General features: G+C 32.9%; 1 long non-coding RNA gene and 1 other non-coding gene across 2 annotated transcripts; both read right to left on the bottom strand.

Annotated features, from left to right (window-relative positions):
* Positions 1 to 4,915: 4,915 nt before the first annotated feature.
* Positions 4,916 to 4,987, bottom strand: Trnae-uuc. The gene has a single exon. It is a non-coding gene; the product is annotated as a tRNA-Glu (tRNA).
* Positions 4,988 to 9,971: 4,984 nt separating this feature from the next.
* On the bottom strand, positions 9,972 to 15,640 carry LOC123684934. The gene is made up of 2 exons (XR_006748207.1): positions 15,478 to 15,640; positions 9,972 to 10,261 (listed from the first exon to the last, which is right to left on the bottom strand). It is a non-coding gene; the product is annotated as an uncharacterized LOC123684934 (long non-coding RNA).
* Positions 15,641 to 26,989: the final 11,349 nt, after the last annotated feature.

Consider the following 26,989-nt stretch of genomic DNA (forward strand, 5'->3'; position numbering starts at 1 on the left):
GTAACTACTTTTTTCCCGGATATACAGGGTGGCCACTTTTTCAATGGGATTGTATTGGTAACTTTTAAACCATAAGAGTTAGAAGGTCGGTCAAATGGAGAAAAAGTAGCATGCATAGAAGCATTATCAAGCAGTTCGAACAAATCAAGATTATCAGGACCGGTTTTCGAGATATCATAAGAAAAGTAAATTATGTCATTTTGATTTTTCTTTTTTTCCCACTTTATTTCAAATATTATCAAAAAATGTTACAGGAATTTTTTATTCGACAGTAAATTATCCTCAATTTGACGTAATCAGATTTCGTATCCAACGTTTCGTACTCTCTGGGCCACCCTCAACCTCATTTTTTTCAATACGGACCTGCATATTTTATGACATTTTTCGAAATAACTTTTAACGCTGAATTCAACGATATATCATACAATGTCATTCAAAGTTGATTTTAGGTGATTTTGACCCTCATCCAAATTTAATGGTGTGTATGTAAGAAAAAACAAGTCTATTAACGATATCAATGTTCTTACCCAAATTCAATCGAACCCAGAAAAAAAATCGAGAACTGTGGCCAGTGAATGGAATTTTTCAGAAACTGCTGTAAACAAAATAGTCAATAGACACGAATACAATGATTTTAAATTTGAATACCAAGCCTTGCAAAAATTATATCGTAATGATCTCAAAATAAAGTTCGATTCTGTAATTTGTTTCAACCATTCAAATGACAAATACAACAATAGTGATACCTCGCGAGAAAATGGAGAATGTTTTCGAAGGTATTCAAGTAGACCAAACAAGCAAATGTATAAGAAGTATGGGTTCCAGAACCGTAAAGTGCAATTTACAAAATGGTGGACATTTCGAACAATTACTTCATTAATTTTCATTTACTTTCGAATAATCATTTGATTTTTCTTTCATTAAATGATTCTTTCGTTTAATTATTATGAATTGAAATATTTAAATGATTATTATAAAAGTAGAACCAAGAAACCAGTATACTGGTTTCTTACTTTGATTCTAATATGTTCCATTTAGTTCAAGATGGGTAAGTTGATTTTCTTATCGAAATTTATTGCATATTGCATGTTGTTAATTAAACTAAATGAAGGTAATACAGATCCGACCCAAAGAAAATTGGAAAAGGGTCAAAATCACCTGAAAATCTACTTTGAATGACATTGTATGATATATCGTTGAATTCAGCGTTAAAAGTTATTTCGAAAAATGTCATAAAATATGCAGGTCCGTATTGAAAAAAATGAGGTTGAGGGTGGCCCAGAGAGTACGAAACGTTGGATACGAAATCTGATTACGTCAAATTGAGGATAATTTACTGTCGAATAAAAAACTCCTATAACATTTTTTGATGATATTCGAAATGAAGTGGGAAAAAAAGAAAAATCAAAATGACATAATTTACTTTTCTTATGATATCTCGAAAACCGGCCCTGATAATCTCGATTTGTTTGAACTGCTTGATAATGCTTCTATGCATGCAACTTTTTCTCCATTTGACCGACCTTCTAACTATTATGGTTTAAAAGTTACCAATACAATCCCATTGAAAAAGTGGCCACCCTGTATAATCTTTACACTCACTTTTTTCCCGGGAAAAAAAGTAATTTCGAGAAAGTTATATTTTTTTCTGTGACGGGAAAAAAATTTGACATTTTATCTCTGTTGACAGGTAACAAAATATGACTTTTCACGAAATTACTTTTTTCCCCGGGAAAAAAGTGAGTACTTTTTTCCCGGATATATATTTATCTACATATAGATAAAGGAATAATAATAATTCGACCACACTATTGATGGCTTTTGTTGTTGTGCCAATTCCGAAAAATAAGCCAATAACACTGTCTCCGAGAAAGAACTGCATGTCTTTTTCATTTTCCATTTCATAAATCTTGAATACGCGGTTTCGTAATTTTCCGCGATTTAGCTGGCAATAATTTTCGTGACGCTACTTGCACTGCTTCTATCAACTCCAGTGGAGTCAGAGAAAACTCGGAATCAGACATTTTTTAACTTTATATTATTCAACAAAATAACTACTAAACAATTATTACTGAGTTCGCAATTTTTGAAACAAATCACAAAATTAAATTGACAGATATTTGATTACTTTGAAGTTTCCCTTAGCAATGCAGGTCTAATTGCAGCTTACTAGTTTAAAAATTCAAATTTCATATCGATAACATTCTGACTTTAATATATTGTAATAATATGTTCTTTCACTATTAAATTGTCGTTTTTCCTGTCACAGAAAAAATAGTGTATTATACACGGGAAAAATATTAGATTTTAGCTCTCGGTTTTTTGTCTTCCTTCGCTTCGCGTCGGGAGACAACAAAACCTCGAGCTAAAATCTAATACTTTTTTCCCTTGTATAATAAATAACTATTGTTACCTGTCAACAGAGATAGAATGTCTAATTTTTTTCCCGTGCCAAATTTTTTTTTTATTTCTGTTTGAAGGTAGGACGACGAAGTTTTTAAAACAATATTATGACCAAAAATACGATTCGAACAATAGCTCTACTCTACCCTTTTTCATGCAGCTAGCCGGCATGCGGCAAGGGTAATAAAAATTTATTGCGGCCAAGAGAATTTCTTCCGATGCCTGCTCAACGACAGAAAGATGAATAAAGATTGAACAAGAAACGCACTAGAGACATCTGTTGTTCACCATACCCAAAAATTAATACTCGTCTGAATTTTCAACATTGCACATAGGCAACCCATCATGTTGGGCCTCTTCCGGAGTGGCGCCCTCTAACGATATTGCCCAATATCCTCCAATGATATTTGAACCGAAGTAACTAACTATCTTCTCCTTAAACAATGATATTACTCATTACATTAGAACTTTTAGCTTCAAATAGCGAAAATTTCCAACTTTGAAGAGGTGAATTCCGCTGCAATGCAATGATGATAATTATCGATATACTTCACGCTTTCTGATAAGGAATATTTCTCTTGACTCTTGCGCTGGACTTGTGAGTATCTTTGGATGCTCATTCACCACTTTCATAGGAGTGGGGAACATCCTTTAATATGTCATACACATTTCTAAATAAAAAATAACTTGATCTGTCCCTGTATATGGATTAAAAATTATATTTGGATGCTCATCATCTTCATCATCATTCTTTCCAAATTAAAAATAACTAGTCGGCCCCCGTATATTATTTTTAGATGAAAACTTTTCGGCCATCCCACATTTTTCACATTTCGAAATTTTTGTCGCATCCGAAAACAAGCGATCGCAGCGCCAAAATTTCAGTTCATTTTTTCCAACTTTTGCGGAAAAAAGCTGAACTAACGCAAGAATCCCCTACTAAATTCAAACCTTGAAAATTTCATGGGTCTAGACCTCAGAAATTTCTTGAATTTTTTGAACTGCTTTTTTCTGGTGGAGTTCGTTTATATAGGATTTCCCTTACACATATTTAACGATTTCATGGAATTCCATTAATAATAGTATGATTTTCATTCATTGTGATTATGGTTCTCTCTCAAAAATTGGAGTCTGATTCTAGAGAATTTCAAATTTTTGGATAAATTTTTCTACTTTAATAATAGGATTGGAATGGAGGATTCGTCTGTTCGAGAAACCCTCTAGTTAAGATATTCCAATTTTTGAAGAAAATAATCCAATTCAATTAAAATAACATCATGTCCCCATATTCCTAAATAATACCGAAATACACCACAAAAAACCAGTTTAAAAAAATTCGAGAAATTTCCTAGGTCTAGATCCATGAAATTTTCAAGGTTTGAATTTAGTAGGTGATTCTTGCGTTAGTTCAGCCTTTTTCCGCAAAAGTTGGACAAAATGAACTGAAAATTTGGCGCTGCGATCGCTTTTCTCGGATGCGACGATAATTTCGAAATGTGAAAAATGCGGGCTGGCCGAAAAGTTTTCACCTTAAAATTAATTAATCTAATCTATGGATCAAAATTAATTTAACTATGGGGTGATCGATCAAGTTATTATTAATTTAGTAAGAATTATGACACCAAGTAAAATGTACCCCACACCCCTTTCCAATTTGAAAGTTGTGAGCAACGTGAGCATTCAAAGTCCAACTCTAGTATAGTATATCCAAAGTCACTTGGAGGAAGCACGAATATTTCAATTATACCGGGGTTATCCAAGTTTTCAGAAATTCCTTTGGAATTTATGCATTATTGATGATTTCGATGTATTCGAATGATTTATAACCGTTATTCATAGGGTGAGATCGCTTTTTATTGTAAACTTATTGTTTCCTTGGCCGACCTGGCGTTAATTGTTTCATGTTGTTTTGCTTTATATTTATATTCATTGTTATTTGTCATCTAGTTTATATTTCATATTTATTATTGTATAGCGACATCATTTTATGTATTTTTTATCTTTATTGCTACACCAATTGTATGATCCATGCCGTTTTTTATAAATTGGTTTTTGTTTTTTAGCCTGATGAAGGAGCTAAATGCTCAGAAACGTTGCCATTGAATAAATTGTATACAACTGTTCCTTGTGACTGATATTCCTCACCATCGAATTTATGCATTATTATTATGCAACATTATGCAACTGCATTATGAATGTTGCATCAATTTTTACTTATAATGTTGAAATCCTTCTTCGAAAAAGCGTCTTTAATAAGTTTTAGTTGAAATAATCTCATTTAAATATAACACTAAATTATTCTAGACCATTAATGAATCTCTCCAAAGTGGAAAAATAGTTTAAATTTATTCACATAACATTAAAAAAATTTGACATATTGCATTCAAGAGTTTTATATACATCGAAATCAGTCAAAATTATCGCTTAATCATCAGTGAGTCGAATCCAATCTTTTACATATCAGGCTAATGATCTGCTCCCATGTAAAGAGCGAGTAAAATGTAAAATAATATTCCGGTACCGGGAATCGAACCCGAGCCTCCTGGGTGAAAGCCAGGTATCCTAGCCACTAGACCATACCGGATAGTCATTGAAGTTGTTTTTCTACTTGATCAATAATATTTTAATGAAGAAAATATTTTTGAACTCGCTTCATGAAAAAACTGAATGTTATATAGAAATAGGGTATTACTGGTACCAGTGGCGTACCCAGACATAATCCTTGGGGGGGATAAAGAGAAATTTTTTCAATTTTTCCTTCTTTTGAAGAAGTTTTCCAAAGAATTTTGCTTACTCATAATAAGGTTGTTACATATAATGGATATTCCTTCTGAGGGGGATATATCCCCCTTATCCCCCCCCTTGGGTACGCCACTGACTGGTACTGGGGATAATTACCCCCAAAAGTTCCAAAATATAACATTTCAGAATTTATGTTGTTTCTTCGTCGGCACAAAGCAGTGTTGCCGAACACACCGATTTATCGGTATTTATACCGCTTTGACAACTACTCTCCCGATATACCGAAAGGTGATAAATTTCATAGGTATCATGCCGAAATTGAATCTTTTACCGAAAATTTAATTAATTTTTATAATAAGATGCATAGAGAAGAGATAAGATGAACATATCTTGCTCAATTCAGATGAATTAAGCTCAAGATTCACAAGGGTCGTGAGCCTTTATTACCGGAAAGACCAACGGAGTTTTCGAAATTCCTAGAAACTTGTAACTCTGGGATTTCTGGCTTATATATGTTTACGAGTATGTTTATTACTCTATAGGATTAACGCAATGGTACCGGTAGGTAATTTCAATTCAATTCAAAATTTTTAGAAATTGACGATATATACGAGCTTTTTGCTGTTTAAGGGTCAGGAATGAAAAAATATTATGGTGCCGCTGTTACGAATTATCTTCTCAGTGGCAACGAACATCTTACGAAGAACAAATAAAAATTTTCAAAGTCAGGTGCTTGGATTTTCATATAGAGGCCTGTCAACAAATAATTACTAGATTCCCATTAAAAAATGAAATCATTAATGACTTGAATATTTTTGAAGCCACGAATGTTAAGGATAGCAAAACTGCCTCTATGATTCCAGTATGTCGGTTTCCCCGTTTGATAAGTGATTTTCAAGATTTTCAAGAATGTGACACACAATGGAGAACTTTGCGAAATACAAAAAAAATTAAAGATTTTCCTGATGATACTGTGTAGTATTGGAAAGAAGTAGCTCTGATTAAGAATGGTGATAGCACTCCCACTTTTCCGACTGTGACTAAATTTTTCGATATTTTTACGTTACCTCATTCATCAGCAAACGTGGAAAGAATTTTTTCTGCCATTAATCACATGAAAACGAGTTAGTGCAGCAGACTCTCAACTGAAACAACTTCCGGTTTATTGCACTCAAAAAAAAAAGATAAGAACAGCAGGACCTAACTATTTTGATTTTAGTCAAGAAATTTTATTTATTTTTTTACTTTATGTTATTTTTGGTTAGAAGAAAATATATTATTAGATAATTAAATGTTCTTTTGTTTATGTTTTATTTAAAAAATTGATATTCTTGGAAAAATCTTCCTTATACCGATTTCTACCCCAAATACACCGATTTTGCGCAGTCATTTATACCGATATTGAGTTCAGACGTTCGGCAACACTGGCACAAAGGGATGCCGACCAGCCCTGATGACTGCACATGTCTTTCTGCGTCAATCTAGATATTTATGACTATGATGCGGCTCCTTTTTGATGGGAATTAACTTTGTCGGTATTCCTGCCTGTTGTTTATGACCGAATTAAATCTCATTCCGAATTTTAAACATGTTGATCAATCGCAAAACGTTTGTGGCTGAATTTTCATAGGACTTTTTTCATCCAAGGAATCTAGCTTTTTCGTTTTCTCTTGCCGTTAATATTTTCACAAAAGTTTTTGTCTCAGAATATTTTTTTGGTTAGGCTATATGCAGGGTATCCCGCGAAGAATGCGACAAATGGATACATAAATGGAGGTCATCATGGAGGACTCATTTCAAAAGCGCCATTTGCTATATACAGGGTGATGTTAATCAGTTAATCTCATAAGTGAAATTTCACAGTTCAATAACTCTTTAACTAATCGACCGAAGTCACTCTACTATCGCCTCAAAGTCCGGTGTACTAAGTGAGAAAAAAACGAATCGAAGTTTCTCCCCCATATGCAGAAAATAAAAAAAATCAGAATCACTAGCAACACTGTGTGGAAAGTTGGTCCAGCACCTTGTGATTTTCGAAAAAAAAAATCGTAAATCCAAATGTGCTGGGTCAACTAAACTCACATCAAAAAATTGTGCTACACCTTAACATAGGTGGGTACCTATTCCGTAGAAATTTCCACAAGAAATTAATCAAAAACAAAAAAATTAGAAGAATTTGAACCAGTTTTGGTCTTTTTGACCGAGAATTGTTTTATACACTTTGATGTCTTGGATTTGTACACATATTTCAATCGAAAATTTCTGACGTCAAAAGGAAATACTGTTTTCCTTTACCATTTTTCCGAATCGGCTCGGTTGAAAAAATATGAGCTGTTGAAAATCCATAAAAAAATTGTTATTTTCAGTTATATCTCGAAAATGGAATGGAATTGGTGGAAATGAATATGGTTTTTACTGACATGATGAATCTTTTCCGAACATGAAATTCCATCAAAGTCCGGTATACTTAGTTAGAAAAAAAACGAATCGGAAGAAATAGTAAGGAAAAAAAGTGTTTCTTTCGACCTCGGGAAACTTCGGTTCAAATATATGTACCAGCAAAGACTCACCCTGTATAGTTGGGCTATATACCTACATATTTCTGCTGACTGATGTCTGTAAGATTTTCAAACAATTTACTCATAACTGATTTCCATCCTTTGAAGAAAAAGTAGAGTTATTTATAAAAATCTGACCAGAACAAGACAACTGCACAAATGTAGCAAAAGTATCTGAAGCAATTTTCGCCGAAGAAAAACGAAAATGCAGGACTAACTTTCTTCAATTTTTTTTTACGGAAATGTCAGGGGCACAACTTCCCATAAGTGCAGCACAATTTTTACACATATTTTCATAAGAAAAATCGAAATACAGATGTGCTGGGATGATATTTTTCTAATTTTTGAGTATTCCTGTGAAACCAAAAAAAATTATGAAATGAATGCTGGCCTAGCTTTTAATTGAATTTTGTAATATTCAGTACATGTAGTAAATAGTATATTGTGCAACAAGTGGGGAAAGTCCAACTTTTCTCGCGAGTGTGGAAGTTTGTGGCACGAGCCTGAAAGGCGAGTGCCGCAAACACACGAGCGAGAAAAGGACTTTCTCCACATGTTGCACACTATACTTTTCCTACCACTGCACAAATTTCAATAATTCAAGTAATGGACTTGATTTAAATCAAAATGGCCTTCGTTGACAGTATGTGCTAATTTATTGCGTTTCCATAGAAACGACCCAAAAGCCCAATTTCATTGGTCTACCAAGTGAGGTGTGGGCAAAGTGCCGTGGGGAATAATATTTCCCACAGTATGAGCAATACATAGTTTTTCAATTGACTTAGCTATGCAGAATTCGCTACTTTTCATAGCAGTTGTAGGAAAAATTTATTTCATCCGTTGAATCCCAATAAGTTTTGGGAAATACTAAAATTAATAAAATTATACGTTAGAAATAGTATGTCACAAGATCGGCTTAGCAGGTTATTATGCCTAAAAGGCAGCCTTGGAGACCACATACTTTTTTTTATTAATCCTATCAACTTGCCCAAGCTTACACTAGGTATAGGTATACCTTTTTATATTTCTTTGATTTGTTTCCATTGTGAAACGTCAATTCTGCGAGAAATTGTATGAAAACCGATCCATCGATTTTTTTTGCGTTTTCATAGCTGTTGTAATTTTTTTCCCTAATTCTATTTCATAACTTAAGCTACTAAAATTGTAGGTTTTTGCAAATCAACTCAGGTAGATAATAAAAATAATCAAAATGAGAAATTCGTTATCTTCCCTTCAAAATAAACAAGAGGATAGACGTCCTTCTCATTTTCCCCTTCTTTTATGTATTTCCGATGTTAACCATAACTCCATTCCATTGGTGGCTCTGCTGTAGGTGACCGCCATGCTGGATCGATAAAACCGGTCCAAGAGTATTCCTATGGGGAATTCCCTTCCCAATTCAGTGAGTTGAGCACACTGCACAATTGAATACTGTTGGAAGGCGTTTCTCCTTATTGAGAGAGAAGAGAGAGAGAGAGAGAATGTTCATTAGTGGCTAATGGTTATATAATTTCCATAATAGTTCTCATAGTTCAAAATGAAAAAAATAACTATAGGTATGAAAGTAAAGGTTTTCCCAACTTCGATGGTTATAATGTTTAAACTAAAGATCATTATCTTGAAAACCTGTCGAGATACCTAATTGTATCTACTCGTACGATTTATCTTTCAATGAATTCTTGAAAAGTCTTCTCCAAATTTATGAATTACTCTACATGTGGTCCGAAAGGGAGAAACACTTCCATTTTTTTTAAAATGACCTATAAAAAATGTCAATAAGTCCATTTTTTCAAATGGCATGCCCTGATTTTTTGCTTATCGCATAGCCTAGTGAATAGTTTCCATTTTTTGTCTATACATATTATGCCCAAAATGAATACACCTGTAGTGAATTCTTGACAGATGATATATTGTTTAAGAACACACTGCATGATTTTCTGATGAGCCTTTCCTCTTTTTAGTTAAGTATTGGGATATCTTATAATTTTGAGAGAAATTGCAGCACTTCATATGCTACAGTTGAAGGAGAAATTAATGTTTCACACACTGAATCAAAAGTGTACGAAAGTTCCATGAAAAAGTCAATTGTAATTCATAATAAGTATATATAATGAAAGTAGATATTCACGGCTTGACTTGATTTTCAAGCTACTACACTTGATTTGAAATCAAGTCAGGTTAACTATTTATTCATCAAATATTTGAATTCTATCAAGCTACTTGATTTTTAGCAGTTTTATTGTATAGCGTCACATAATAAAAAAAATGTTGATATGAGAAGGAACCTTGCTAAAAGCACTTTTATTTATCAAACTTATTGTATAAAAGAACTTAAAATATTAACTATTTGAAAATGGAAACACAAATTAAATCACTATAAGTTATCACAAAATGAAAAGTAGTAAAATACGGTTTCTTAGTATTCAGAAGTCTCCAAGCACTATTTGATTCAATAATTTTCCATCCAGGATCTATAAAACACATGAGGCATCTTATGGATTTGTCACCTAATCTATTGCGGGTTTTCATAACTGCCAAAGCAGCTTTTAGACAACTTGCTGGAAAGAAAAAGCAAAGACTGGAAAGAGTTTTGGTTTTCATCAATGAATTAACAGGTGTTTACAATCATTTCGTTTTGATAATTATTTCTACAGAATTAATGAAAATATTCATTGAAACTGTAATCTATGGGGTTGTCAAAATACAATGTGTTCCTTAATACAAATGAAAATGATAGATTCATAATTTCGCTAGTGACAATAAAAAGCGACAAATGATAAATTTATAGAAAATATAAAACTATTTATATCCGTAAATGTACAAATGGGTTGAAATACAGTAGAAAAGCATTGGTTAAAAAGAATGTACATACAGGGTGTCCCGGGAAGAATGCGACAAACGAATACCATGAATTAAAGTCATCAAGGAGGACCCGTATCAAGAGGTTTCAATCGCCTGAGTGCCTTCGTTTGGGATATATTGGGTGATGTTCATCTTATGAGTGAAATTTCACTGTTGAATAACTCTTCAACTAATCGACCGAATAATTTCAAATTTTGAAATTTTTTCACCCTTTCCTGTCGCCTTCCTTCAATATTTTTGAATTCGAGTAAATTAGATCCGGACTAGGAAAATTTCAGACTTTTCCTATTTTCGTGAATATTGGATCACCCTGTACGTGAACATTATGATTTTTTTACGTTTTCGGAACCACAAAGAATGAATTCATTATGAAAATTCTAAATCTCGGCTTGGCACGGTCATACAGGGTGATCAATAAGCATTCCCTTATGAGTGAAATTTTTCAAGTTCAATAATTCTTCAAGAAATTCACCGAATAATTTCAATTTTTAGGTTTTGTCGCCCCTCACTATCGCCTTCCTTCAATATTTTTGAAATCGAGTAAATCAGATCCGGACTAGGAAAATTTAAGACCTTTTCTATTTTCTTGAATATTGAATCACCCTGTATGTTGATATCATGTTTTTTTTCGTTTTCGTAATCACAATGAATCAAGAAGACGAGAGAAAATTACCAAAAAAAAAAACTAAAAATACACAGAAAACTAGAAATAAGGGAGAAATTGAGAAAGAAAATAATTTTTTGTTTCGGAAACTGACCAATATGATAAAGATGACTATGGTGATCGTTTCTGTTTAGTTATACAGACATCTCCTAAAAATCATATACTATAAAATCTATGGCGAGGCGTAGTTAGAACAGGATAAGGCCAAATGTCGATGATATTTTAGGATATAAACTAATCGTATGTATCATTGCGGAACCGAAAAAAATTGCATAAACGAGGAATAAGTACCTGAAATGGAGAAAATAATTCCTGAAAATTGATTGTGTGCCAAAGCCTTTTTTTTGTTCTTCAAGTTTATTTAAGAATTTATATTTACCTTCCTGTTTTTATTATAGATTGAATTTATATAAATATAAACATATCACGTATACATGTCGATGATTTGGACATCTGATGCGTTGTGTTTTATTTATTTAATTTAAATTATTTCTACTATATCATGATTCTTTTTTTTCTCTGTATATTGAAACTGAAGGTTCAAAGAATGGGAAAATGTATATTGCAACTACATAAAAATTGACTTTGTATATTAGAAAACTCTTTGTCATTCTCACTAGCCCGCTATTGTGTCGATAATTGGGACATTTACCTTAAAGCGATGTACGTACGTATCTAAGGTTGATTTATATTTTATAGGCAAGACAGATTTATAAGTAGGTAGTAGTAAGTAAGTAGATATTATGATGGGCACGGTTGACTTATAAAGCGTTTTAGAATAACGCCGACGGCTCAGCGTTGAGGCATCGAGCTCGTACGCGCAACGCGTCTGCGCGGCTGACCACGCCGCGCCGACGCGCTACCGAGCTCAGTTATCGTTACTGTGTTACGTAAAACGCACGCGCTGACGGGGACAGTCAACGCAACAAAGAATCGCGATATTGATACTGGTCGTGTGATTGAAGTTGTGGTTGGGCATGACTGTACCTCACGACGTTCAGCGTGACTCTGAAACGACTTGCTAGTTGCTACGCGCGTAGGCTTCAGGTATAGACAAGGACAAATATAGACAATAGACAATTAGTAAGTAGATATGTGATGGGCACGGTTGACGGTGGAGATGTAAGTATAAGGTATAGGTACCTACCTACACCGGTAAGGTAGATTTACATATCTAGGCAAGATAGATACCTATAGGCAACATAGATCTATACCTATAGGCAACATAGATCTATAGGTATAGACAATATAAAATTAGTCAACGTAGAAATGCGCAGTCATACTCAATGCAGGAATCTTGGCAGAGTTGGTTAGAGATGTTGGCAAGGTTGATTTATATAGGCAAAAAAGATTTAAAGGCAATGTAGATTTATAGGCAAATTAGATTTATGAGCAAGGAAAAGATGTAGGCAAGTTAGAGATGTAGCTAGAGATGTGGGCAAGGTAGATAAGTTGACAAGATAGGTACGTAGACAGGGTATATATATATATATATAGGCAAAATAGATTTATTTATAGGAAAGGTAGAGATCTATGTATTATATGGAAGATAGATTTATAGACAATGTACCTATGTTTGTAAGCGAGATAGATTTTTGACGAGGTATAGAAGTATGTAGGCTAGGCAAATTTGTGCACTAGGTATGGGATACGGGTGAGTACCTAATATATATATATATATATATATATATATATATATATATATATATATAGGGATTATGTAAACATAATTTAAAATGTATTCCGATAGAAATATAGTTTATATGGTCCAGATTATAATTGATTTTCTCCGAATAGGTCGCCATTTTTAATCCGCCATTTTCTATGCGCGGCGATAGCCGATTTGTCCAATGCATGCATGCGCCAACCTAACCAATAGAAATAACCTAAAACTCGACAATATCTAAGAAAGTCGGTTAATGCTTATCGTGAAGTTGGAGTTTAGTTCAGTTGTAGTTATACAGGGTGTTTCAAGTTCGACTGCCTATTAGACGCTTTTGGAGAACGGGGCCTATTTGAAATCTGAAAATTCGAAATATGACATTGTTCATGATGCTCTATTCAACTAAAATATTTTTATTTTTCACCGTATAATCCAACGAAATCAGAAAAAAATAGGGTTCTAATTTGAAAATCGAAAGTTATGATCAAATTTTGTTCATAATTTTTGGCACAATATTTGAAACACCCTGTGGTGATATTTTTCAAATTCAAGATATGCAGGATATTCCTACATCATTCTAGTTTAAGAAAGTGAATTTAGTATACCCATAGGATATTCACAGTAAAAATAATTCACGTAATAGTGACTATGGAAATTCTCTCTTTTTTTCGGTTTTTCCTTGATATTTTGAAAGCTATGAGTTCTAAGGCAATAATTTTAGAAAAGAGTAATTGAAAATGGATATCTTGATAATATCTAAGACATAAAATGAAAAAAAAGTTTTTTTTTTAAAACATTTTTTTCAATTTTTGTATAACCGGAAGTGCCGGAGCTTCGAAAATATTTTAGCTGAATAGAGCATCAGGAACAATGTCATATTCCGAATTTTCAGATTTCAAATCGGCCCCGTTCTCCAGAAACGTCTAATAGCCCGTCGAACTTGAAACACCCTGTATAAGAAATGAACAAAATTTTTTCAAAAAAATTTTTTTTTTAATTTAAGTCTCAGATATTATCAAGCTTTTCATTCCCAATTACTTCTTCCTAAAATTATTGCGTTAGTCCTTATAGTTTTCAAAATATTAAGAAAAAACGAGAATTTCCTTAGTCACAATTACGTAAATTATTTTTACTGTGAATATACTATGCATATACTCGATTCATTTTCTCGAACTAGAATGATGTAGGAATATCGTGCATATCTTGAACTTGAGAAATATCATCACAGGGTGTTTCAAATATTGTGCCAAAAATTGTGAACAAAATTTGATCATAACTTTCGAATTTCAAATTAGAACCCTATATTTTTATGATTGCGTTGGATTCTATGGAGGAAAATAAGGGTAGTGTCCAAACATGATTATGCTCCCAAATTCAATAATTCAAGAGTTATTCGAGATTTTATGAATTTATAAATACTTAGGGTCAATTTAATTTAATTCCTGTATATTACATTGTTCCCAAGAAATACCAGACAAAATAATAGTAGATTCGAAATATTCTTGAATAGGTAGGTTGTATATTATATTATATCTTACTAAGGGCGTAGATAGTATTTTTCTTTGGGGGGTAACCGAAACAGAAGTTCGTCAGGTAGATCATCAATTTCGTTCTTCGTCTTGCACCCCCCCTCCCCCAATTGAAAATTGATAGTCAATTGGGTCGTATTTCGAAATTATTTGCTCTTTACTGGAAACTATTTTTTCATGTTCAACGAAACAAAATTTTTGCAAAACTACATACCTATTACATTCAAATGCAATTGCAAATATCCATATAAATATTCAAACTGAAATTATTTGTTTAATTCTCAATTCATCATTCAAATCAAGTTCGTGAAAATTAGGCTAAAAATTGATTTCTCGTAGAGATCTAGACATTATAAAATAGTCAGAATATTGAAATATATATAACGCTAAAGACCCTCCAAACTTTGGATTCGAAAACTTGTTCTTTTACAATAATAAATATCTTGAAATATCGGAGAAGCCTGGAATTCAAAACAATATGGAAGAATGGGATTACAAAAACATGAAACTGAAACAATAAAGCCACTGTTCATCAGTAATGATCTTTATAAAATGTAAGAGGTTTGAAAAATTAACATCTACGATTCCATTATAAATGTTTTAGTACCAAGCGTGGATTCAGGGGGAACGTCCTGTACAAAAAAATAACCAGAAGAATAGGTGAACCCTGATAAAAAATAAACTGACAATAATTTTTCTGGATGGAGTATCCTGATGATAAAACCTCCATAAATTCGGGTGATTATTTTACATTCAGAAACTAAAGTTCAACCTAAACCGCTCTGTTGTTATAGGCAAATATTAGATAATTTTTTTTCGACATTCTGTTCGAATTGACACAATATACATGGCTCGAAACCTGAAAAATAAAGACATTGTGACGAAATTATATATATCCATAACACTCTGTTCAGGAAACGAGCGTTCAAAAAAGTTTCATATCATTGGTTTCCATCAAGGCTTCTACTATTTATTGAGAGAAATCGTTTTTCTTTTCTCCCAAACAGATGATCTTCCTTGACAAATGCATATCAATTGATTTGATGGGATACTTACTCTATTAGATACATAAACGTCGATACTTTGGTTGGTTCTTGTTATTTTTCAATAAATAATAGGTGAGCAACAGTTTCACAATACAATAACTTTGTTTACATCGCTGATTGAAATTCGAATAAGTACCTATTGGGTGAATTTAGGTTAGATGTTAGATCACAGAACATACAATCATGGGCAAACTATTGAAGCGCTCTAGCACAGATTACTAGTCTTACTTAGTCTGTGGCTCTAGGTTGCGTTATTGCCACACTATTGATGAACTACAGGTGGCGCTTCAGTAGTTTGGCCATGTCTATACTATATTAAACTCGTAAGCGCTCCTCCCACCGAAAATCGAACGATTTTGGACCGATTTTGCGGTCGAGTGTTCTCGGCTCTGGGAGAGATACGAGAAAAACTAAAAGTACGGGAAGAAAGAGAAAATGTCGAATTAACTCCCGCGGATATTCCCGTTTCCCGATTTTTCGGGATTACCTGGGAATGAACGGATAAAGTTTGGGAAATTTACCGACGAATTTCCAGATTCACGTCGACGTGAACGACCAATAGGAAAATACTACGATGTCCTTGGGTAGCAACGGGCCTAGTTTGTTATTGTTTTCATTCCTACTTCACAAATCCACTAACTTTTGTGTTAGATTTACAAGTGATATCCATATATTATTTGTACCTTAAACAAAATTTTGTTATTAGGTATATACACCTGAATAATCAATATTCTAGGTTGGGAAACCTATAAGTATATGTAGGTATATATAAGAATTTTCAATGAAATAATTTCTCCAAACTTAACAGTTCCTGCAGTTCAAAAGTATATTGATGTGATAATTTTGTAACCAAATGTATTTACATCTAAATATATACATCTATAAAATTTCAATTTCCTCGGATCTATTGTCTCTGAAATATAAGTTTGTTTTTTTTAATATTATATATTATATATATATATTATACCTTAAATACACATTTCATATAGGTACCTATATATAGAGAGATAACTCCTGAAGATTACATTTTTTATGGATTTTCAACAGCCCATATCTTTTCAACCGAGGCGAATCAAAAAGAATGGTATAGGAAAAAAGTATTTCCTTTGACGTCAGGAATCCTCGGTTGAAATATGTGTACAAGTCAAAGACTCACGCTGTATAAAACAATGCTCGTTCAAAAAGACCAAAGCTGGGTTAACTTTTTTCAATTTTTTTTGTGTTTGAATAATTTCTTGTGGAAATTTCTACGGAATACCTACCTTTCTTTACATAAGTGTAGCACAATTTTTTGAGCGAAAGAAAACACTCAGGCGATCTTGATACCGAGTCCTCCATGATGACCATCATTTATATTATCTGTTTGTCGCATTCTTCCCGGGTTACTCTGTCTATAGCCTAACTATATAAAATAAATCTCAGTCAAAAATTTTTGTGAAAATATAAACGGCATGAGCAGTTACTAGTATGGACTTTCAATTTGATTTTTTTTTTGAGAAATTTCAAGAAAATCGAAAAAAATAGTGAAGTAAGCATCCCAGCGAAATGTGATGTTTTTCTACCAGTATCTTTCAGGTACAAAGGAAAATTTTTGTGTTACAAATATTTACTAACGATGGACTTTCAAACTGAATTTTTTTTTGCAAAAAGTTGAAAAAGAAAGTTAGCACCCCAGCGAAATGCGATGTTTTTCTACCAGTATCTTTCAGGTACAAAGGAAAATTTTTGTGTTACAAATATTTAGGTACTAACGATGGACTTCCAAACGGAATTTTTTTTGCAAAAAATTGAAAAAAAAAGTTAGCACCCCAGCGAAATGCGATGTTTTTCTACCAGTATCCTTGAGGTACAAACGAAAATTTTTGTGTTATAAATAGTTACTAACGAATGCAAAAAAAAACTTTTAATTTTCGAAAAAGTGGGTGCTAACTTCTCGGACACTACTTATCAACCATATATCACCAAATATCTTGTAAGTACCTATATCTCACTTTCAAAATGATTTTCCTCTATTTCAGTATCGTAATGAGTTCATTACAGTTCTAAGAACAGTGCTTTAATGAACTCATTACAGCATTGTTTTCAGTTATATTTTTCGTTTTGTGGTTGTCTACACCGACTTTCAATCCTATCAGAATTCAACACACGTCAATTGTCAAGATAATATAATTTGGATTTAGTGAAATAATTGGCGACATTATTCTTAATTTCTCTTAATTCTGTTGGTGTTGAATCGATTTCGTCAGACATAATTCACGAATTCAATGCGTAATTATAAATTATTTCAAAATTCGAAACGTACTTACAATTCAAATTCAAATTCCGTAATCTGTCAATTTTCCTAGAAGTCACACCAACTGTCAAGATACAATACGAAAGTCACTAGGATGAATAATCAGAATTTTTCATTGAATTTCGACGATATTTCACACATCTTGACTGAAATAGAGAAAATATCGTCTAATATTCGTTGCAGAAGGCAATTCCAACCTCCTCGCTCGTTTTCGAATTTCGCATTTAGGTTGGAATAGGAGCCCATTCTGCAACTTGTTTTGAATATACTATGCTCGAACGTCAAGAAAAAACCGTTTGCACTGCATGCATTCGTCTTGGACAACTAGCGCCTCGTGCACCAACATCGCGAATTATCAGATTGCGTCATCTCTACCTGATTTACCCTTTAACTTCGATTACAATCGATAACGAATCGATTAGAACTTTTTTGAAATTAATTGTTTTTTTCCTATATTTAGAAAAAAAACATTCTTCCGACATGCAAGTAGTCAAATTTTCACAAAAGTCCTTTATGTATTCGTCTAGACATTTGAGAACATATTTTTGATTCATTATCATTCTATGGTCATCTTCGTTACGCGCGATTTGTGGGCTATCATGTTCGCGCCCAATTAGATTCAGTTCGTTATGAGCAGTGGATGGAATTTGTTGGTTTGTTTGTTGTTCGAATTAGAATGAGTGCTACAGGGAGAAGTGGCCGCCTCATGGTAAGTTTCATAGTTGCATATTAACCCATTTCTGAATTCGAATATCCAATGATAGTGTTAATGAATTAATGGGGAACTGTGGATTTTTCAGAAAATTCAAAGTTGTAAAATGTCTCTTATTTATCTTCGAATAGGTTTCGGTAATATTGAAGCACCTGTTTTCAAATAACGGCTTACTAGATTCATATACGCCATTATGGCTGAGTTTTACCTCAACTCTGAATAGGTATATCTCGATAAGTGACAAAAATATTAAACTATGAATTTCCAACGGTGAAAAGTATTAATTGTATAGGTAAATGCGAGGGTAAACGTGTAAACTATTTTTTTCATGTCTTCGAAATTCAGCAATGGTGTTCTAGAGCTAGAAAGATAAATGCGATCAAGGGCATAGATTTTTTTTTACTTGGGGGAGGTAATAGAAAAAAAAAATTGATGACATTGTTAACTCATATTTATAATGTGAGAAAAAGTGGTTGGATAACGAAGTTTGAACCAAATTACCGAAAATGAGAGATTCCTTGGATAATTTTTGAAATAAAATGGCCCATAAACATGAGCCTTTGTTTGCGAGATACAGGGTGTTTCTTGTAGTCCTACTTTTTTGTGATGCTTAACCAGTTTATAGAATCTTTATTGATCTTCCCTACAGATTTAGTAAATAAGTACCAAAAATTATAATTAATTTTATTCATCAAAGCTTACTGGATCTTTATAATAATTTGGATTTTCCTGAGAATTAAGTACTATAGAGAGCTGTTTGAATTTTTTTCTCGAAATCGATTGCAGATATTATACAGGGTGATTCACCGGGATGGCCTATTAGACGTTTATGGAAAACTAATAATAATTTTGAGCTGAAAATTTGCATATCGGGGTTTGAGACAATGATCTTTCTCCCTAAAATATTTTCAGATCTCTACAACTTCCGGTTATATTGGAAACAGACTACTACTTCCTTATTTCAAATGGTATATCCAGTATATTATTGCATCATTAGATAGCTTTTTTGATGGAAATTTAGGCAATATGCCATACCTTAGGAAAAACTTAACGGTTCATGAGTTATTGGGATTCTTATGAAAAAAATGGTGGCGATGAGGACTCACAGTTTTTTCAATATTACCGCAGAAAGAGCTTTTTCCAAAAAATTTTTTTTCTTTTTCGATTCCGCAAATACGCAGTATTATGTACAGGGTGTTTATAAGAGGAACATGAACTTGGACAACTCAAATTCATCAAAACTCAAGATTTTCAAATTAAAACCTATATTTTTAATTATTTCAGTCGATACTACGTCCAAAAATAGTGGAGGTTACTTGAGCAAACGCTATACCTAAAATGAATACTTTAAGAGTTATCGAAGAAGAACTTCAAATGAGGAAAAACCGCTATTTATAACTGTGTGGAGTAGTCTGCGATTTCCGAAAAACACAAAAAGAAACTAAAATTCGATGTTTTCATAACTAAATTTGACATATCAAGAATTGTAATGAATTATTCGTAATTGAAAATTGTATTGGTTTATGGATTCCTCAACAATCCCAACGAAAAATTAATTAACATTCATGAAATGTAAAATTTAGTTATCCAAACATCGAATATCAGTTTCTTTCTGTGTTTTCCAGAAGTAACAGACAGTTATTAACACAGTTGTAAATAGCGGTTTTTCCTCATTTGAAGTTCTTTCACGATAAGTCTTGAGTATTCATTTTAGGTATAGGGTTTGCTTAAGTAACCCCCACTAATTTCGTACGTAGAATCGACTGAAATACTAAAAAATATAGATTTTAATTTGAAAATCTTGAGTTTTGATGAATTTGAATTGTCCGAGTTCATGATCCTCTTTTAAACACCCTTTACATTCTTGGTCCAAGCCGAAAACAATCTTATAATACTACGTATTTGCGGAATCGAAAAAGAAAAAAAATTTTTTGGAAAAAGCTCTTTCTGCGGTACCTAATATTGAAAAAAATGTGAGTCCTCATCGCCACCATTTTTTTCATGAGAATCCCATGAACCGTTAAGTTTTTCCTAAGGTATGGCATATTGCCGAAGTTTCCATCAAAAAAGCTATCTAATGATGCAATAATATACTGGGTGTGCCATTTGAAATAAGGAAGTAGTAGTCTGTTTCCGGTATAACCGGAAGTTGTAGAGATCTGAAAATATTTTAGGGAGAAAGATCATTGTCTCAAACCCCGATATGCAAATTTTCAGCTCAAAATTATGATTAGTTTTCCATAAACGTCCAATAGGCCGTCCCGGTGAATCACCCTGTATATCCAAAGTCACTTGGAGAAAGCCATTCGATTATACAAGGGTTGTCCAAGTTTCCAGAAATTCCTTTTGGGCCTGTGAATTTAATGCTTATACTTTCAAATAAACCCCAGTATTTAGCGGATCGCGGTATGTAGGTACTTGAAAGGACATCTGGCCAAGCGTTTTCATGGACTAGTACAAGTGAGTTTGAATATACTATACCATAAAACAACAACAATCCAAAGAGTTTAGTACCTACTGAACCAGAGTTTCTTTTAAAATTTTTCTAAACTACCAGTGGTTCACAAATAATTCTGGAAGAAAGAAGCGGGCACCCTTCCAGAAAAAATCCAGCCTGTAGATTTGCATTTAAAATTAGTATATCACATGATGAAAACTTCAAATTGAAATATCTATGCCTATTCAAGTTAAATATCTTTTGGAGGGAAGGTGCTATGAGAGAAAAACTTGAACTTTAACAGCTGTTGTGTTATAGGACTTTTTTTCTTGAAATGATCCGAGAAATCTGTAATTTTCATTTGTACCTCCAATGTCTTCACAAATAAATTGCAATTTGAATGAAACACAATAAATTCTACAACACAGCCCAGACAATTTTTCGATGCGAATTACTCAGTTCAGTTCTTTGATAACTACATATTGATATTTTGTGACGAGAAAATACAAAAAACCGAAAGCAAGGGGTAAGGTACCGATGACGAATGCAAAAATCACAGATGGCAAATTAAGGGCGATGTCGAGAAAACGGAAAAGACGAGCTCGTAGTGCAATAAAAGTACTCATCTTGAAAGCGATAATAAACTCATAAATTGTAGAGGGGTCCGATTTTTACTGCAGTAAAAAATCGGAAGTGTCGATTCATAGGAAAGTAAAATGATTATTATTGGTTCATTTTATAGAGAAATTTTCGTTCTTCGTGTTTTGCGATATTTCTAAAATGTTATATTTTGAAAATCTTGGGGGGTAATTACCCCCAGTAGCCTCCCCCATTTCTACGCCCTTGAGTGCGATATAGATTTTAGATTTTATTTCTCCAGTTTCGGCCATTTTCCTTCATCAATTTAACACCTTATTGAATCGAATCACATTATCGAATTAATTTTGTACATATGTATCCTTTTGTATCTCTCTTCTCTGATATATTATCTATAGGTGGGTACTGTCCCACCATAATCACGCCCACATAATTTATTTCTTGCTTTATATCTCTCTCATACCCACAAATTGGCATTTTCAATGAAGAAAATATAGAATGAAATTTCTTGTTCTCCCAACCAAAACCATGAAAAACTCAAGAATATTGGAGAAGAAGTACCCAATGTTTCCGAAATTACAGATTCCGGATTGATATTTTGCGTACCTATAGGTATATTACAATATACCTATACGCAAAATATCAATATACAGGGTGTCAACAATAATGGTGAGAACTTTGAGAATTTGTGGTGAATAATAGTGTTTGTTAAAAATATATTTTTTTCAATAGAAATTATCCCATCAATTTGAACATCTCTGTTTCATTTAGTTTTATCGGTATAGTATTTCCAAAGTCACTTGGAGGCAGCCTGAATATTTCAATCATACAAGGGTTGTCCAAGTTTTTAGAAATTCCTTTGGAACTATCAATACTCTCAAATAAATCCCGGTATTTAGCAAATCGTCTTGGAAACAAGAATGTCCCGATTAGATTGATCTTATTGGCTGAATATTTTCCCTCGTATTCCCCTTTCCACTTAGAGAGCGTTTTTGGTTACACTCATTGGCTGCATCTGTCACTTCTTAATTACTTTCTAATAATTCGCATAGACCAGTGTGGTCCATAGGGGTATCATTGAAATGCATTTTTACGTAGTTTTAGTTCGTTGTGTGACTGATGCTTTTAATGATTTCGACTATGATGTTCAGCACAATTCTATGGCTCATGTAAAAAAAGATGAATATTTCACAATCAAATATATTCCTCCGTTTACTTTCAAAGTCAGAATTGATATATGACGGGTTCTGAAGAAAATGATTTCGCATCCTAAATATCTTCATTCCACTGAAGGAAGAATTGATTAAAATGAGATTAACCAACAAAATTTTCATTACATTTTCTGATTTTAGCAATGTTATTACTGGTTTGAGAAATCATGTAGAATAGGCATATGATGTTGAGGCTCTTAGTACATCAAATTAGCAACTACGTAGCCAGATCGGAAAATCAATCAAGTATTTTATATAAAATACAAATATTTCACCATTTCCTGCCTTCAGTCAGGACAGTTTTGATAATAGGTTACATATATCTTTGAATATTTATTCTGATTCTGAATACGAAAAATTTAATACTAGAAATACTACAATTTCTAACTGAGTGGAGTAGTCTATGACTCGGTCTATGACTTCCGGAAAACATAGAAACTAAAATCGAAATTTGGATAACTAAATTTGACATTTCATGAAATGTCATTAATTATTCGTAATTGAAAATTTTATTGGTTTATGGATTTTCAACCATCTTAAAGAATAATTTATTACAATTCATGAAATTTCGACTTTTTAATTTCTTTTTATGTTTTCTGAAATCATAGACTACTCTATTCAATGAGAAATTGCAGTTTTCCTTAGTTCAAGTTTTTTCTCGATAACTCTTTGAGTATAGGATTTGCTTGAGACCCCTCACTCTTTATACCTACGTAAAATTTACTGAATGAATAAAAAATAAAGGTTTTTTTCAAAAAACTTTTCGAGTGACTTGATGTCACTCAGGACCTCAAGGTCATGCACCTATTCTACCCTAGTTTGTCTTATCTTCAGACAGAACATTTCCGAATCTCAAACATCGTGCTCTTATAATTCAATGCAACGATCAGTTCATCATCGTTGATAACGTTCCTTGATAGTATATTACAGGTCGAGAATAAAGAATAATCAAATTATAACACCGTAGAATGACATAGTATAATTTTTGATGTAACAGCGAAAGCTACTTACGTCACTTCTGAAATAATCGAAATCTGAGTCCCATACATACGCAAAAATATTATTTTCAACTCAAGGGTTTGAAAAGTGTGCGCCTATGGTTTATGACTGTTTTGCAATTATCTCTTGCGAAGCGTTTTTATAGACTAGTTCAAGTGACTTTGGATATACTATACCATAATTCCATAAAAAACACCCTCTAACTTTGTGAATATTCAATTTATAGAACACAAACTGCAGGTTCATACAAATTTGAATGAAAATTGAATGCATACATTTGTGCTACAAAACTACCCACTTTCTCTACTCAAATTCCTGATGAGGTTGCAACCCTCTCCAGGGGGTTTCTAGTAGAAACAAGTTTTGTATCCCAGATCATCTCCCCCGTCAACAAGAATCAATTTTCACTAATTCTGATTCGTTATTGTATTATTGAGGGTGCAGGACACTTTTGAATGAGACCTGTATACATATAACAATAATAATAATGAAGTTTATTTGCTTTCAACACAACATAGAATAATCATTTCAAGCTTTGTGTTATCTGCGTGAACTGTCATATCAGTTTGTCAGAGTCATATAGAAAAAAATCAATGACGTGAAGTTAGGAGCTTTTGAGCACTCGAAATTCATGCACTAATTGCGCCCTTTTAGACCACAAAAATTCCCTTTATGTCAGTCATTTCTTCGAAACCGCTCAATTCTGTTGGATCATATTTTTTCTATTATATTATTTAACAAATATTATTCCTGCTGTATATTGGTTTTACTAAAATATTGATTTATTTTCAGGGTCTGGAGAGTGATGGTACCGTAGGTAAGATTGAAGACATCCATTTATTTTTTTAACCTTTTATGATTTTTGTTTGTAATAATTTCTTGATGTTTTTAATATCCGCACGATACGAAGAGCTTCTGTCTCTATCGGCTCAAAAATACTTTTAAACCGATTTATGTAATGAATTTTTATGATCGTTTGGAAAATATGATTTGGGTCTCATTGAGTTTTTATCAGAAAAGAATTTATTCGAATACCTTTTATTGCTGATTTTTTATAATTCAATTTCTGAATCTATCGATAGGTTAAAGTAGCATGAAAATTAGCAAACTTCATTAGTTTATTCTCATTTTTGAATTAGTTATTTATTGTTGAGAAAAACATAGAATATCCGGTCATACATAATTCGTATACAGTGTGTTTGGAAAAGATGAAAAAAATTCAGGAGGTGATTCTTCAATTACAACTAGAAATAAGGTCTTTTCTCTTCTCTTTTGGGTTTAACCAAAACTAAGGAATATCCGCATTTTATAGGAATATCTGCAGTTTCTGAAATTTTTCTGCATTTATTTACCGAATTTTTATTTCTATATGAAACTGAAGATATTCCTTTCAAAAATTGTTTCACTAGAAATCTCTCAGCTTTGGTAAAAATAACTGTTTTTTTCAAATTGAGTTTTCTTCTTTTACTTCAATACAAAAAAAAATTCAGATGAAATTGTAACGGTAATATAGATATAATGTCAATCAAGGAATCGCTCCTTCAATTTTGACAAAGGTATCTTTACCAAACATCCTGTATCGGGTGTTCCAAATTCTTTGTCTAGTGAGGTGATGTCAGAATCCCTTCAAGCAAGAAAAAAATGAAAGGCACATTTTCGGGATCGATTTGTGAGATAATTGACAAGTTAAAACCGCAATCTTATACTAAGTTCAACTGTTTTCAAGCTGTAAGGGAAAATTAGAAAACGGCGTCAAATTAAAAGTTCTGATATTTTTTTTAATACCGATGGTATTATAAACAGGAGACAAAACTATTCTACAGAACATTTTTTCAGTAAAATCCATTGGTGTAATTATTTTTTTTTCATTGCAATTAATTTTGAAGTTATGATACAAACTTTAGTTTTTTTTTTAATGTAAGCCGTAAAACTGTCTATAATAAATAAAATATATATCATTATGTTATATTATAACATGATATATTCAAGATATTTAAGAAATTCGGTGGATCAATAAGGTTTCCGGAATTAAGACTTAGATTTTTTCAAACATTTTCGAATTTGTATTATACAGGGTGTCCCGTAAAGACCACGTCAAACCGAATGAGAATGTAGATCAAAGGATAACCCACCTGCTATGACAATATTCCCATTATAAAAGTCTTACCGTTTTCGAGATTTTTTTTTTTTGGGAAATAATGAATTTTTGCCCCTTTCAATAGTTTTGTCTTTACGGTTGGTACAATTTTTCACTTCTTTGGTTAATTTTTTCAGTAAAATATTGCTGAAGAATGATTTAAACGTTTACATTAAGAACTTCCTCCGAACATTTTAAAGGAAGGCTATGAGAAAAATTTTTCTTGGAAATTTTGGTAGTGGATTATTTTGTTCATGAAGTTTAGCCCATCGTAGTGGAACCAAAATGTACCGAGCTACTGCTGCACATTACACCAATAAATTGTCTATTTTATAGTGATTTCAAAAAGGTATCACACAAGTCATTTGATATTCAAAGAAAAAAGATATGACTGTTTTTATCCAAATGGGTACGTTTCTGACAAAATCAAGTTTGTCAATTCTGTTAAGAAATCTTCGATGTTGCATTACTTAGAGGACGATGGCAATTGTTTATGTGCGAAAATATTACTCGCATAATTATTCACCTCAACGAAATTCAATTTTGCCGGCAAATTTTGCGAAAACATCATGCAGATCCAGATTTTTTCAATAAGATCATTTGGAGCGACGAGTCTTCCTGTACCAAAGATGAGTACATGAATCTCCACAATTTGCATAGCTGGAATATCATAAATCCACACGAGGTGAGAGAAGATAGATCACAATATCGATTCAAGATCAATTTATGGACTGGAATATTTAATGGTGCAATTTTGGGCCCGATCGAACTGCCGCCATCACTGAACGCAAACAATTATTTGGAATTTTTAACCAACCAGCTGCCCATTTTATTGGAAGATGTGCCACTGGCGCTGCGACGTATTCAGTGGTTTCAACATGATGGATGCCCAGCACATTACGGACTCGAAGTTACCGCACATTTGAATAGAACTGATTCCCACCGGTGCATTGGAAGAGGAGGTGAAATTTTGTGACCTCCTCGTTCACCTGACCTAAATCCTAAGGACTTTTATCATTGGGGCTGCCTAAAAGACAAAGTATACGCAACACCCATACGTGATGAAGCCGAATTGAGAGAACGCATTCGCAATTCGGATTCATCACGTATTGGTGTTGCGTATACTTTGTCTTTTA

The sequence above is a fragment of the Harmonia axyridis genome, chromosome 7, assembly GCF_914767665.1.
Source record: "Harmonia axyridis chromosome 7, icHarAxyr1.1, whole genome shotgun sequence".
In the NCBI taxonomy this organism is placed as follows: Eukaryota; Metazoa; Arthropoda; class Insecta; order Coleoptera; family Coccinellidae; genus Harmonia; species Harmonia axyridis.